The following is a 12,597-nucleotide window of genomic DNA, read 5'->3' as shown; positions in this document are numbered from 1 at the left end:
ATATGAATAGGCCATAAGCTTCTGAATGCTTCAGATTGTTGCTGGAGAAGGAGATAGGAAAAAGAGAATTGTTATGTCTTCTGCAGAGATTTGAAGGTCATGGAAGAAAGAAATGGTGAAAGAGACTTGCAAATATTCTTGGAAAACTCAGACTTCCAGATGTAAATGACTTCCACTATGTAAAAGGTGGAATCATGTTTGGGCTACAGCCAATATTGGATTTAGAGATTCCAGATGTGGAAAAACTGAAGTGGGAACTTCCAGGAGATTATAACCAGACTTGGAAGCCATGCCTTCAACAAACAGCTTCTAGTTACAATGATAATGGAATTTTTTAATATAAACGTTAACAGTTTTCTTCTTATGGATATTATGTCATATTTTCCATAACTGAGAAAAGCATTGAATACATGAGAAATGTCTTCAAGTCTCAGACCATTCTAAACTCCCAATTGGGATGAATTAATCTGAAATGTGCCTAATTTTAATTCTTGAAGGCTTTTAGTTAGTGGATAGTTTTCACACTATGTTCTTCTCGATATATCAGCTGAAGATTTTGGTTCGAGGTTGTTACTTTTTTATTATGAGAACACTTCAACCCACATTAAAAATGATTGCACCTTGAAAAGATGCAGGAACAAATCTTTGTGATAGATTACTTGAGATCAAACTCCACATATTTATTTATTTTTCTTCCACTGTCATTTTTGAGGGAAGGTATCACAATCGAGGTCCATCAACATGAAGGATCAAAGAAGCACCCAGTTAGAAATCCTATAATTTTCTTCTCCTCTCCTATCTAAACATCTGGTGACCATATTTTCTTAAAAGGGTTATTTAGCACAAAAAGTTGGGGCAAGTATTTTTTTGGCAAGGAGTCTGGCATGATGCCCACTTTGGATCAGGTGTTTATTCCAAATAAACTCCTTCTTTCCTGAAAAAGGGACAACTTAAATATCCTTTTAAAACAGCGTAGGATGTGATTTGACTCAAAAAATACATTTTTACATGTGCCTAGGTCAATTTCGGGCAAATCCTTGTTATCTGATGCAGTGAGGTTTACTTAAACTAGCCTGGCATAATATCCGGAGGCCTTTTACAGATGTTAGACTGAAACTTAACAATTTGAAAGAGACCCTTTCCTGTTCCAATGTTAATATTATTTTTAAATGCTGAGTATTTTTGCACTTGTTTTTAACCATAAATGTCTTCTTCAATTTGAAAGATGAGGCTTGCTCAGTTTTACGTAAAAAAAAATAAATCACAATTGATCAACAATTTAGTAAAGTACCTTCAGGCTCTAGCCTGTCACTTGATTTGTTCTATTTCATTGTTTTGGGAATAACGAGGATCAGGGGTGGGCTTCAAAAATTTTAGCAAGGGGTTCTCTGCCCGGTTGCTGGGTGGGTGTGGCCTTGGTGGGTGTGGTCTAGTTGGCCTCCTGCACCATGGCAGGGGGGAGGGTTTTTGCCTTCCCCAGGCACCAGAGGCTTTCCTTGAGCCTTTGGGAGGGCAAAAATGGCCTCCCCAGGCTCCAGAGGCCCTCTGGAAGCTGAAAACGGGCCTGTTTCTGGGCTTCCCAAACTTCCGGTAGGCCTTTTTCGCTCTCCCCGAGCCTCTCTGTGTGCCCTGCACTTACCTGCATTCAAAACGGGCCGCATGGGGACTCTGGGGAGAGGAGGGGTGGGTAGGGCCAGCCAGGAGTGGGATTTGAGAGTTCTCCAAACTGCACAGAATCTTAGCTAGACCAAGATGCTGTGTTTTGAAAATACAAAATATGCCAACAGTTATAAATATTCTATAATGTAAATAATTTGTTAATATTCTACAAAAGAAAAAAAATCACAAAAAAATGAAATCTTTCATCATCTCTCAACCCATTCTTTTTTTTTCCCCCTTTAGGATATCAATTTTTTTCTACTTTTTGATGATAATCCCCAGTAACAACACAACATTATACCTATGAAAGGATCTCTTTTGGAGTCAGGTAAGTCAGCTGCTAACAGGTCAGGATTAAAAATATTCCTAGTTTATTAACATTATTTGTAAAGGTAATGCATTTATTTCTTTTATTATATTTGCAAATCATCCAGTTAATAGGACTCTTGGCAGTTAAAGGAAATTAAAGGGGAAAAATTAGCTTTAACGAAGCTACCAGGAACTTTTTACAGGGAGTGGTGAACAAAATGGCATTGAGAAGAAGATAGCCATAACTTCAAGATAGTAAACCCAAATTTTATTTTTAAGAGGTAGGTAGATAGATAGGTAAACATTATTACTGTTTTTATTATCATATCTAATTTATGCATATATACATAACATTCTAATTATAAATACGTTGTATGAGGCTTTGATCATCCTGAGCCTCCATCTTGATTTTTTTTTTATTCCTACCCTGTTTTTATACCCGAAAACAAGACCCAACCGGAAAATAAGTCCTAGCATGATTTTTTAGGATGCTTGTAATATAAGCTCTACCCCACAAAATAAGCCCCAGTTAAGATTGTCAGCCAGATGGATGCATTTAGTACCGTATTTCCCTCCCAAAATAAGACCTAACCAGAAAATAAGCCCTAAAGAGTATTTTGGAGCAAAAATTAATATAAGATCCAGTCTTATTTTTGGGGAAACAAGGTGCCAGCCATTTCCATGGCCTCTCTGGCTGAATAAATTTTTAAAAAGGACTGGTTATCATTTTATAGAACTTGCCATTGTGCCTGCATTAACTAAGTCACAATGAAATGAAGGGGATAAATGCTGGATAGAAAAGCAGTGAACACAGGTCTATCATCTCCATGCAAAGCGTCTTGCTATACTGTAGTATCCCATAAAAAATAATTGGCTACAGAAAAGCAAAGCAATGAAAAAAACCCTAAAATGTCCAAAGGGATCTTTATCAATCAATGATTGATTGATTGATTGATTGATTGATTGATCAATGAAGTGAAGCACAAAAAGTCATTGATCATTGTGAACTTAAAAGACATTTAGGATTCTAGCGAAGCAATATTTTGTTTCGAAAGAGAAAAGAGGAGGCATGTTGCAAGGCATGGATGAAATAAGCTAAGGATGGCATCAAACTAAAAGAAATACAGGTAGTTCTCACCTTACAACTATTTGTTTAGTGATTATTCAGGGAATTCAGTACTCTGTAGGGGGTTGCAAAGAAGAAATATTCCTTGTAAGAAGCAAAAAGAACAGTTGGTAAAACCCTTCTTCTATCCATTGTACTTCCATGAAAGTAACATTTGATATGACAGGAAAAACCTAAGAATAAATTGAGTGCTTTGGGAATGAGACGTTTAGGAAATGTGTTTCTCAATCTCAGGAATTGGCTGGCTAGGGAATTGGCTGGCTAGGGAATTCTGGGAGTTGGAAGTCCACACATCTTAAAAGTTTCTGGGGTTGAGAAACACCGATCAATGATAAAATAAGGAAAGACAGGGTCAAAATTAGCGGGTCCTGAATGAAGGGGGGTCCGTATTCAACACTGATCAGAAAAAGAAACGTTGTGGTTATTCGGTAAGATAGAAAGAATGCATGAAGATCACTTAACAGAATGGATATACGGAGGGAAGGGTAGAAAGCAAGGGGAAGATTGATAACGTCGTGGCTAATGGAGTTGATGAGATCCAGTAAGAGAAGTTCAAGGAATAAAAGGCAGTAATTGAAATGGTGTATATAGACACGTGCCATAGGTGGCATGCAAAGCCCTCTCTGTACACACCCCGTCGCCCCAGGTCAGATCTCCGTGGCATTTCTTTCGTGAGCTTCTGTTTCCCTGCAAACAACAAAACAGAAGCTCACAAAAGAAAAAGATCTTACCTCTTGCCACACTGCCGGTTTTGGGATGCCCCGCCTTCTGCCAGCCAGCTGGTCTTCGGGTCTCTGCTGCGCATGTCCGGGCATGTGCACCTTTCAGTTTGGGTATCCACGTGCGCAGTTTGCCATCACTGATATAGATGGTTTACAAGGATTGAGAGAGATGGGAAAGAACAATCAATGGAGTTGGTATAAACTACCATAGACTTCCTTTCCTTCTTTCCTGTCTCCTGTCTTCAATTTCATTGACTTTCTAATTTTTAATTCTTTTTGAGCATGTTGCATAATACGCCTTATGCCACTAGTTAATAATTGCACAATTGGATCAGTGGCGGGTTTCAAAAAATTTTAGTACTGGTTTTGTGGGCGTGGCTTGGTGGCATGGCATGGCTTGGTGGGCGTAGCAGGGGAAGGATACTTTAAATTCTCCATTACCACCCCACTCCAGGGGAAGGTTATTGCAGAATCCCCATTTCCTCCCAATCAGCTGGGACTCGGGAGGCAGAGAACAGATGGGGCCAGTCAGAGGTGGTATTTACCGGTTCTCCGAACTACTTAAAATTTCCGATACCAGTTCTCCAGAACTGGTCAGAACCTGCTGAAACCCACCTCTGAATTGGATGGTGTCAGCTCAGCATAGCAGGCCAGGTCTGGAAATAGACGCCACAAGACCTGCTGGAACTCTTCTTTAATAAATTTCAATAATATTCAAGCAATAGTAAAAGTCTGACTGAGAGGTTCTTCTCTCCTCTTAAATCAACTAGAACCAAGATGAGCAATCTTGAATTTCCATCTCACTTCCTCCTCCTTTATGGGCTGAGCTAATGCACAAATAATAACAGGAAGCTTCCATTCTCTATAGCAGGGGTGTCAAACCCGCAGTGTGATGTCATCACGTTATGTATCACGACCTTTTCCCACTTCCCCAAAAAAGGGGGCAGTTTTGGCTAGTGCGCGATGCATTTGGCCCTCAGGCCGGGAGTTTGACATCCGCTTCTCTACAGTTTCAAATTTATATAGGATAGATTTATGAGGTTTATCATAGGCCTTATCATGGCAGAATCAGCAGCAATGCGTAGATGGCTAGTTTCTCTAAACTCTGATTTTGTAAGGGAAGATTTTATAGAATCAAGTCAATATTTTGCTATTTTTAATTATTCAGCCTTATGTAATAAGTTTTTTAATTGATGTTTTATTTTGTATTTATATGTATATTTTATCTGGCTGTGAACCGCCCTGAGTCCCTAGGGAGATAGGGCGGTATAAAAATGCAAAAAATAAAATAAATAAAATAAATAAACCTGCATGAACAACTTTGAGCATCCAAAATTGCCTAGGAGTCTAGAACTCCCTAAGACCTGGTGGGCAAGGCTTGTTGGACTGACTGGCTGCGTCTGGGCAGAGATATTAAGTAAGTTTGTCTGGATGGGGACCGCAAGGAAGTCCCAGAGATGTAAACTAGATCAAGAAGCTGAAAGTTACATGAGAAGTAGGGAATGTCAACCCTCTTATAGATTATTGTTAGGGTAAATGGGAAGTGGGGGCGAGGGGGAGTGTCACTTAAAAATTTCAAAAAAACAGGTTCAGATCTGGTTGGTATTTGAATGGCAGAAAATCAAATTGTAGAACATTCTGGAAAGTAAAGCTTAAAGTCCCAGAAGAAGGCAAGGGGTAAACCTTTGGTGTGTTGCCAAAAAAAATATCCCTATCCATAAGGTTACCTGGAGGGGACTTTATAGCTTTCTTCACTTCCCTGTGTGCCTGTTGCAAGAGTCAGCCCAACGAATAGAACTGAACTGAACTGAACTGAACTGAACTGAACTGAACTGAACTGAACTGAATTTTTTATTGGCCAAGTGTGATTGGACACACAAGGAATTTGTCTTTGGTACATATGCTCTCAGTGTACATCGGTGGTAGTCAACCTGGTCCCTACCGCCCACTAGTGGGTGTTCCAGCGTTCATGGTGGGCGCTAAGGGTTTTGTCTGATACTGAAGCACTTTCCTTTTTTTTAATGGACTTTTTAAAAAAAATTCATACCATTATTTAAAAACATTTTCATCAGGTTTTCATAAAATTCTCCGTGACAATTTAAATTTCTGAAAATATACTATTTGTATCGCCCGCGCATAAGTTTAGTTCACGTTATGTAAGTGAAACTAAATGGCGCTATAGTGCGACTGCAAACAAAAGAACCTTGTCCCAGAATAGCTCACGCATCTCCCCCCACACCATCCGGCTGTAATAGACAAGCAGAGCTGGTAGCCGGCGCCCCCCCAAACCCAATCCACGATGCGCGAGAGGCATGCACAGACGATGATATACGGCAAATTACTGTGGAACTGGTGGGCAGTTAGAAAATTTTACTACTAACAGATACAAAAGTGGGTGGTAGGTATAAAAAGGTTGACTACACCAGGGGTAGATACGTTCATCAAGAATCATAAGGTACAACACTTAATGATAGTCATAGGGTACAAATAAGTAATCAGGAAACAATATCAATATAAATCATAAGGATACAAGTAACAAAGTTACAGTCATACAGTCATAAGTGGAAGGCGATGGGTGATGGGAACGATGAGAAGATTAACAGTAGTGCAGATTTAGTAATTAGTTTGACAGTGTTGAGGGAATTATTTGTTAAGCAGAGTGATGGCGTTCGGGGAAAAACTATTCTTGTGTCTAGTTGTTCTAGTGTGCAGTGTTCTATAGCATCGTTTTGAGGATAGGAGTTGAAACAGTTTATGGCCAGGATGTGAGGGGTCTGTAAATATTTTCTCTGCCCTCTTTTTGACCTGTGCAATATACAGGTCCTCAGTGGAAGGCAGGTTGGTAGTCACAGTTTTTTCTGCAGTTCTAATGATCCTCTGAAGTCTGTGTCTGTCTTGTTGGGTTGCAGAACCAAACCAGACAGTTATAGAGGTGCAGATGACAGACTCAACAATTCCTCTGTAGAACTGGATCAGCAGCTCCTTGGGCAGTTTGAGCTTTTTGAGTTCAGAAGATCCTCTGAATGTTAATCTCACCTTCCTTCCTTCCTTCCTTCCTTCCCATGCCGTTGCTTCTTGCTTTACTGTTCCGAACAGGATAAGCGAGCAGCAGGCGTCCTACAGTTTTTGACAAAGGTACAAATTAGTTTCTAAAGCAACTGCACGGAACATGAGCAAACATCAAGTATATTTTTGTGACGGTGTCTTAAAAGTCATACTTAAAGCATAAAAATTAACATTTAAAATGTTAGGAGAAAGCCGTGAATGAAAACAGATGCATCTTTGCATCCTTTTAAGAAAAAATAAAATCTGTATATATATATATAAAAAAAAGGTCCTGCAGACTGCATTACAAACACAAAAAGCAAAAAATGGACTGCAAAGATGTTTTAAATCTGCTGCGCTTAAAACCATTCATGGGGAATTCATTTGAAATTAAATGTATCAAAGCCCAATGGATGTACAAAATAAACAGCACTGGTATATCTTGCATTTGATCTGTTTGTTGCTATGAAAATATTGACAAAAGGCGAACGAATGGGCTTCGTTTAGCTTTTATTATACTTGGCCAGCTCTGGAACCTCTCCCCCCCCAGCCCCCCAAAGACAACGGTCTTCCCAAATGTGAAGTTAACACATTCACTGCAGGTCTGAAGCCAAAAGGCAAATGCAGTCCCGCAAAAGATATTCTAGAAGTCAGATGTAGAAATTGCCAATGCGAAAAATACACCCCTTGGAATTTCCTGAAGTCGTGTATTTCTTTGCCCCTGAACCAGTGGTGAAATTCAAATGTTTTTACTTTGTAGGCGTGGCTTGGTGGCCATGGTAGGGGAAGGATACTGCAAAATCCCCATTCCCTCCCTACTCCAGGAGAAGGATACTGCAAAATCCCCATTCCCTCCCCACTCCAGGGGAAGGATACTGCAAAATCCCCATTCCCTCCCCACTCCAGGGGAAGGCTACTGCAAAATCCCCATTCCCTCCCCACTCCAGGGGAAGGATACTGCAAAATCCCCATTCCCTCCCCACTCCAGGGGAAGGATACTACAAAATCTCCATTCTCCATCTCCAAGGTTGGAGACCCCTGACCTAGAGTTTTGTTTTGTAGACATCCTACACCAAGGGAAGGATACTGCAAAATCCCCATTCCCTCCCTACTCCAGGGGAAGGATACTGCAAAATCCCCATTCCCACCCCACTCCAAGGGAAGGAAACTGCAAAATCCCCATTCCCTCCCCATTCCAGGGGAAGGATACTGCAAATATCCATTCCCACTCCACTTCAGGGGAAGGATACTGCAAAATCCCCATTCTCTCCCCACTCTGGGATCAGCCAGAGGTGGTATTTGCCGGTTCTCCGAATTACCCAAAATTTCCGCTACCAGTTCTCCAGAACCTGTCAGAACCTGTTGGATTTTACCCCTGCCCTGAACATTATCTTATTGTTCTGTGTGAAAAATGTCCTATTTGATCAAAAGCCGTTTTATATTTTCCCTTCAGCCTGGAGAAGTAACCAGTTGTGTGTGTGGTGCGTCAAAGGGCACCATCTCACAACCCTGCTGGTATACACTTTCGTCTTTGCCTTGGCAGAGAAATGCATTGCCATTTTTTTTTTCCGCTCAACTATGAAGCCACTATCCTTAGCACAGTCTTTCTCAACCTCTAGTAGCTGGAAGATTGGTGGACTTCTACTCCCAGAATTCCCTAGCCAGCCTTGCTAGCTGGAGAATTCTAGGAGTTGGAAGTCCATTCATCATACAGCTGTGGTGGCACAGTGGTTAGAATGCAGTACTGCAGGCTACTTCTTCTGGCTGCCGGCTACCAGCAGTTAGGCAGTTGGAATCTCACCAGGCTCAAAGTTGCCTCAGCCTTCCATCCTTCCAAGGTCAGTAAAATGAGGACCCAGATTGTTGGGGGCAATAGGTTGACTGTAAATCACTTAGAGAGGGCTGTAAAGCACTGTGAAGCAGTATATAAGCCTAAGTCACTGGTTCTCAACCTTTATAGTGCTGCGACCCCTTTAATACAATTCCCCACGATGTGGCGACCCCTTTAATACAATTCCCCACAATGTGGCGACCCCTTTAATACAATTCCCCACGATGTGGCAACCCCTTTAATACAATTCCCCATGATGTGGCGACGCCAACCATAAAATTATTTTTGTTTTGAATTTATCGCGCTTGAAGCCGTATTGGCTAGTGATCTGAACTGCTTGCGATTGCCTTGAGGACGGAGGCATTAAAGCGGAGACTCCTCCCCTATTAAGTTTATCACGCCTGAAGCCAGATTAGGCTAGCAATTGGGAGTGATTGCAGCTGGCTTGAGAGGGAGACATCAGAGCAAAGATTTCTCTCTTTTTTAATTCATCACGCCTGAAGCCGAATTTGGCTAGCGATTTGAAGCGCCTGCAGCTGGCTTGTGAAGTCAACCATTGGAGTGCGATTTTTCGACTCGCATGCATACTTCCCATATTTCCGATGGTCTTAGGCGACCCCTGGCAAATCATCATTCGACCCCCAACGGGGTTCCGACCCACAGGTTGAGAACTGCTGGCCTAAGTGCTATTGCTATCTTCAAGTTGCTGAAGTTGAGAACACTGGCTTACAGAGGCACATTGATCTCCCACATCACTCCATACTCTTCTTACACAGAAGCATCACCTAGAGTAGGGGACTCCAACCTTGGCAACTTTAAGACTTGTGGACTTCAACTCCCAGAATCCACAAGTCTTAAAGTTGCCAAGGTTGGAGACCCCTGACCTAGAGTTTTGTTTTGTAGACATAGGAACATTGATACACCAGAAGGTTAATAGAACCATGTCAAGATCAATATTCAAGATCAAATTTAATGTGGAGAAAAGCAAGGTTTTTCACCTAGACAGGAAAAACCAAGGGTACAAGAACAGATTAGATGAAACCTGGCCCAGAAACAGTAGCTGTGAGTTCTAATGGACAATCATTTAATCACGAGCCAACAGTGTGCAACATCAGCCAAAGAAGCTAAATGCAATCCTTGGTTGTAGAAACAGAGGCGTAGAGTCGGGATCGTGTGAAGTGTTTAGGACCATTTGTAGGACCACACCTGGAGTGCTGCATCCAGTTTTGGTTGCCGCAATGCAAGAGAGATGTTGAGACTTTGGAGAAAGTGCAGAGAAGAGCAACTAAAATGATTAAACATATAAAGAACGGTTGCAGGATTTGGGTTTGGCTAATCTAGAGAAAAGAAGGACTAGGGGTGACATGATAGCAGTATTCCAGTATTTGAGGGGCTGCCACAAAGATGAGGGGGATCAACTTATTTTCCAAAGCACCTGAAGGCAGGGCAGGAAACAATGGATGGAAACTAATCAAGGAGAGAAGCAACTGGAATTAAGAAGAAGTTTCTGAACAGTGAGAACCAATGGAACAACTTGTCTTCAGAAGTTGTGAGTGCTCCATCATCATCATCAAGTTTTTAAGAAGAGACTGGACAGCGACTTTTCTGAAATGGTATAGGGTCTCGCAAGGCACTAGATTAGAAGACATCCAAGGTCCCTTCTACCTCTGTTCTATTCTAAAATAACGAAAACAGAGGATTGCACATGATTGAGATGATTTCAAACACAGTAAGCAGGACAGGGGGAATGAGCCCAGAATCCTTCCTTTTTCTTATTTGGTTAAAAAACAAGTCATATACCAAGATGACTCTTCTGAAGTTTCTGCAAACCTTCTGAATATCAAGAGTAATTAGACTTATATACGGCTTCATAGTGCTTTACAGTCCCCTCTCAGCGGTTTACAGAGTCAGCATATTGCCCCACAACCAGGGGTGAAATCTAGCAGGTTCTGGAGAACCACTAGCGGAAGTTTTGAGTAGTTTGGAGAACCGGCAAATACCACCTCTGGCTGGCCCCAGAGTGGGGTGAGAATGGGGATTTTGCAGTAGCCTTCCCCTGCCACACCCACCAAGACACGCCCATAGAACTGGTAGTAAAAGAAATTTGGATTTCACCACTGCCCCCAACAATCTGGGTCCTCATTTTACCAACCCCGGCAGGATAGGAGCCTGAGTCAACCTGAGCTCAAGTGAGGCTTGAACTCCAGGCAGTGGGCAGAGTTAGTCTGCAATACTTGCATTCTAACCACTGCGCCATCACGGCTCCTATGCTGTTTCTAGATCTCAGTGATGGCAGCCTGTGACTCCAAGGTGGGCAAGCAGCCCTTGGAACCATCCCCCATCTTTGTCCTGATGGGCAAAAACAAAGGATTGGAAGCGTAATGCCTGCAAGTCAGTGGGAAGGAGGAGTGGGCTTGTCCTGTGGCTTATGGCAGTAGAAATGCAGGAATTCCCTCAACTTTGGGGGGCGGGGGAAGCTGAGTCAGCTTCTCATGGCTACCAATAAAGGAGGTAAAGCTTACTAGAGCAGCGGTCACCAACTGGTGGGTCTGTGGACCACTGGTGGTCTGTGAGAAAATTTTGGTGGTCCACAGAAAAATTATTTGCATTTTTTATATTGCACTAAATCAAGGGTCCTCAAACTGCGGCCCCTGGGCGGGATATGTGCAATGAACGTTTGTGTTGCTGCAGAAAGTCTCCCCCTTTGGGGTCCTTTTGTGTGGCTTGGAGGGGGGCAGAAATTCCGACTTGGGATCTGCTTCAGCCTCCTGGTGAGGGGCTTTGGGCAAAGGCTGGAGGGAAGTGCTGCTGGTGGTGAAGAGCTGGAGGATCTTGTTCCAGTGGGAAAGCATCATGGCCTGGAACTGGCTGACCATCTCAGCCCGCTGAGCCTCCAGGCGCCGGTACCTGGCCTTGCACTCCTGCAAGTCTTCCCTCTGCTTGGAAAACCTATGCTCCTAGTCCTTAGTGAGGTGCTTCTGCTGAGCCTCCTTCTTGGTCAGATCCAATTTGAACTGAGCCAGCTGTTTTGCCAACTCTTTCTCATGGTGGCTGCTTAGCTCCAACAACTGCTTCCTATTGGGGCCTTAAGGAGCTCAGGCAGGCAGGTGAGGAATAGCGAGTAAAGGCTGGCAAGGCACTCCTCGATGTGAGTGACATCGAGTTGGCAACGCCCACCCAGTCACATGACCACCTTGCCAAACCCACCCAGCCGTTCATTAGGCAGATCATATTAGTGGTCCGCGGGATTTAAAATTACGAATTTAGTGGTCCCTGAGGTCCGAAAGGTTGGTGACCCCTGGACTAGAGGGCAGAAATCTGAAAGGGCACAAAACATTACCCCACAGAGTCGATGGATGGTTGGATGGATGGAGTAATGAACTGATGGAGCGATAGAGCGATGGACAAATAACAATAAAGTGAAGTCCCTCATGACTCATGGATTTGTCGCTCCAGCAAGCGACATCCAGCTCCAGCCCTTCAGGTTTCATTTCTGCAAAGAACATCCTGGTGGTTCTGCAACAAATTCCACCCTCTGTTCAACTCCCAGAAAGCAGCCTTCAAGTAGGATTGTGGTTGGACGCAGAGCTCAGCTGCTAAGGAACCCAAAAAGCCTGTGAAAAAAAAATATTACTCTCCCACTGCCCTGATCCCAAGAAATACCTGAGGTGTCTTGAAAGTGAAGACCAAAGATAAGACTTGTTCTATACCAGGGGTCTGCAAAGTTGGCTCTTTTAAGACTTGTGGACTTCAACTCCCAGAGTTCACTGAAGCAGTAGGCATAAGTTTAAATGGACTCCAGAGGATGGTAGAGGACAGGAAGGCCTGGAGGAATGTTGTCCATGGGGTCGCGATGGGTCGGACACCACTTCGCAACTAACAATTGCTTGCGCCAATTGCCTGAC

The 12,597-nt window shown here is 42.8% G+C and overlaps 1 long non-coding RNA gene across 3 annotated transcripts in view; it reads left to right on the top strand.

Moving 5' to 3' along the window:
* The window catches only part of LOC131202100 (uncharacterized), a 186,695-nt gene that overhangs the window by 135,878 nt on the left and 38,220 nt on the right, over positions 1–12,597 (top strand). For all 3 annotated transcript variants that reach the window (XR_009156056.1, XR_009156057.1, XR_009156055.1), the window contains one exon: positions 1,903–1,987. This is a non-coding gene — a long non-coding RNA (uncharacterized LOC131202100). The remainder of the gene's footprint in view (positions 1–1,902; positions 1,988–12,597) is intronic.

The sequence above is a fragment of the Ahaetulla prasina genome, chromosome 7 (assembly GCF_028640845.1).
Source record: "Ahaetulla prasina isolate Xishuangbanna chromosome 7, ASM2864084v1, whole genome shotgun sequence".
NCBI classification, from domain to species: domain Eukaryota; kingdom Metazoa; phylum Chordata; class Lepidosauria; order Squamata; family Colubridae; genus Ahaetulla; species Ahaetulla prasina.
This window is presented reverse-complemented; position numbering and strand designations above follow the sequence as displayed.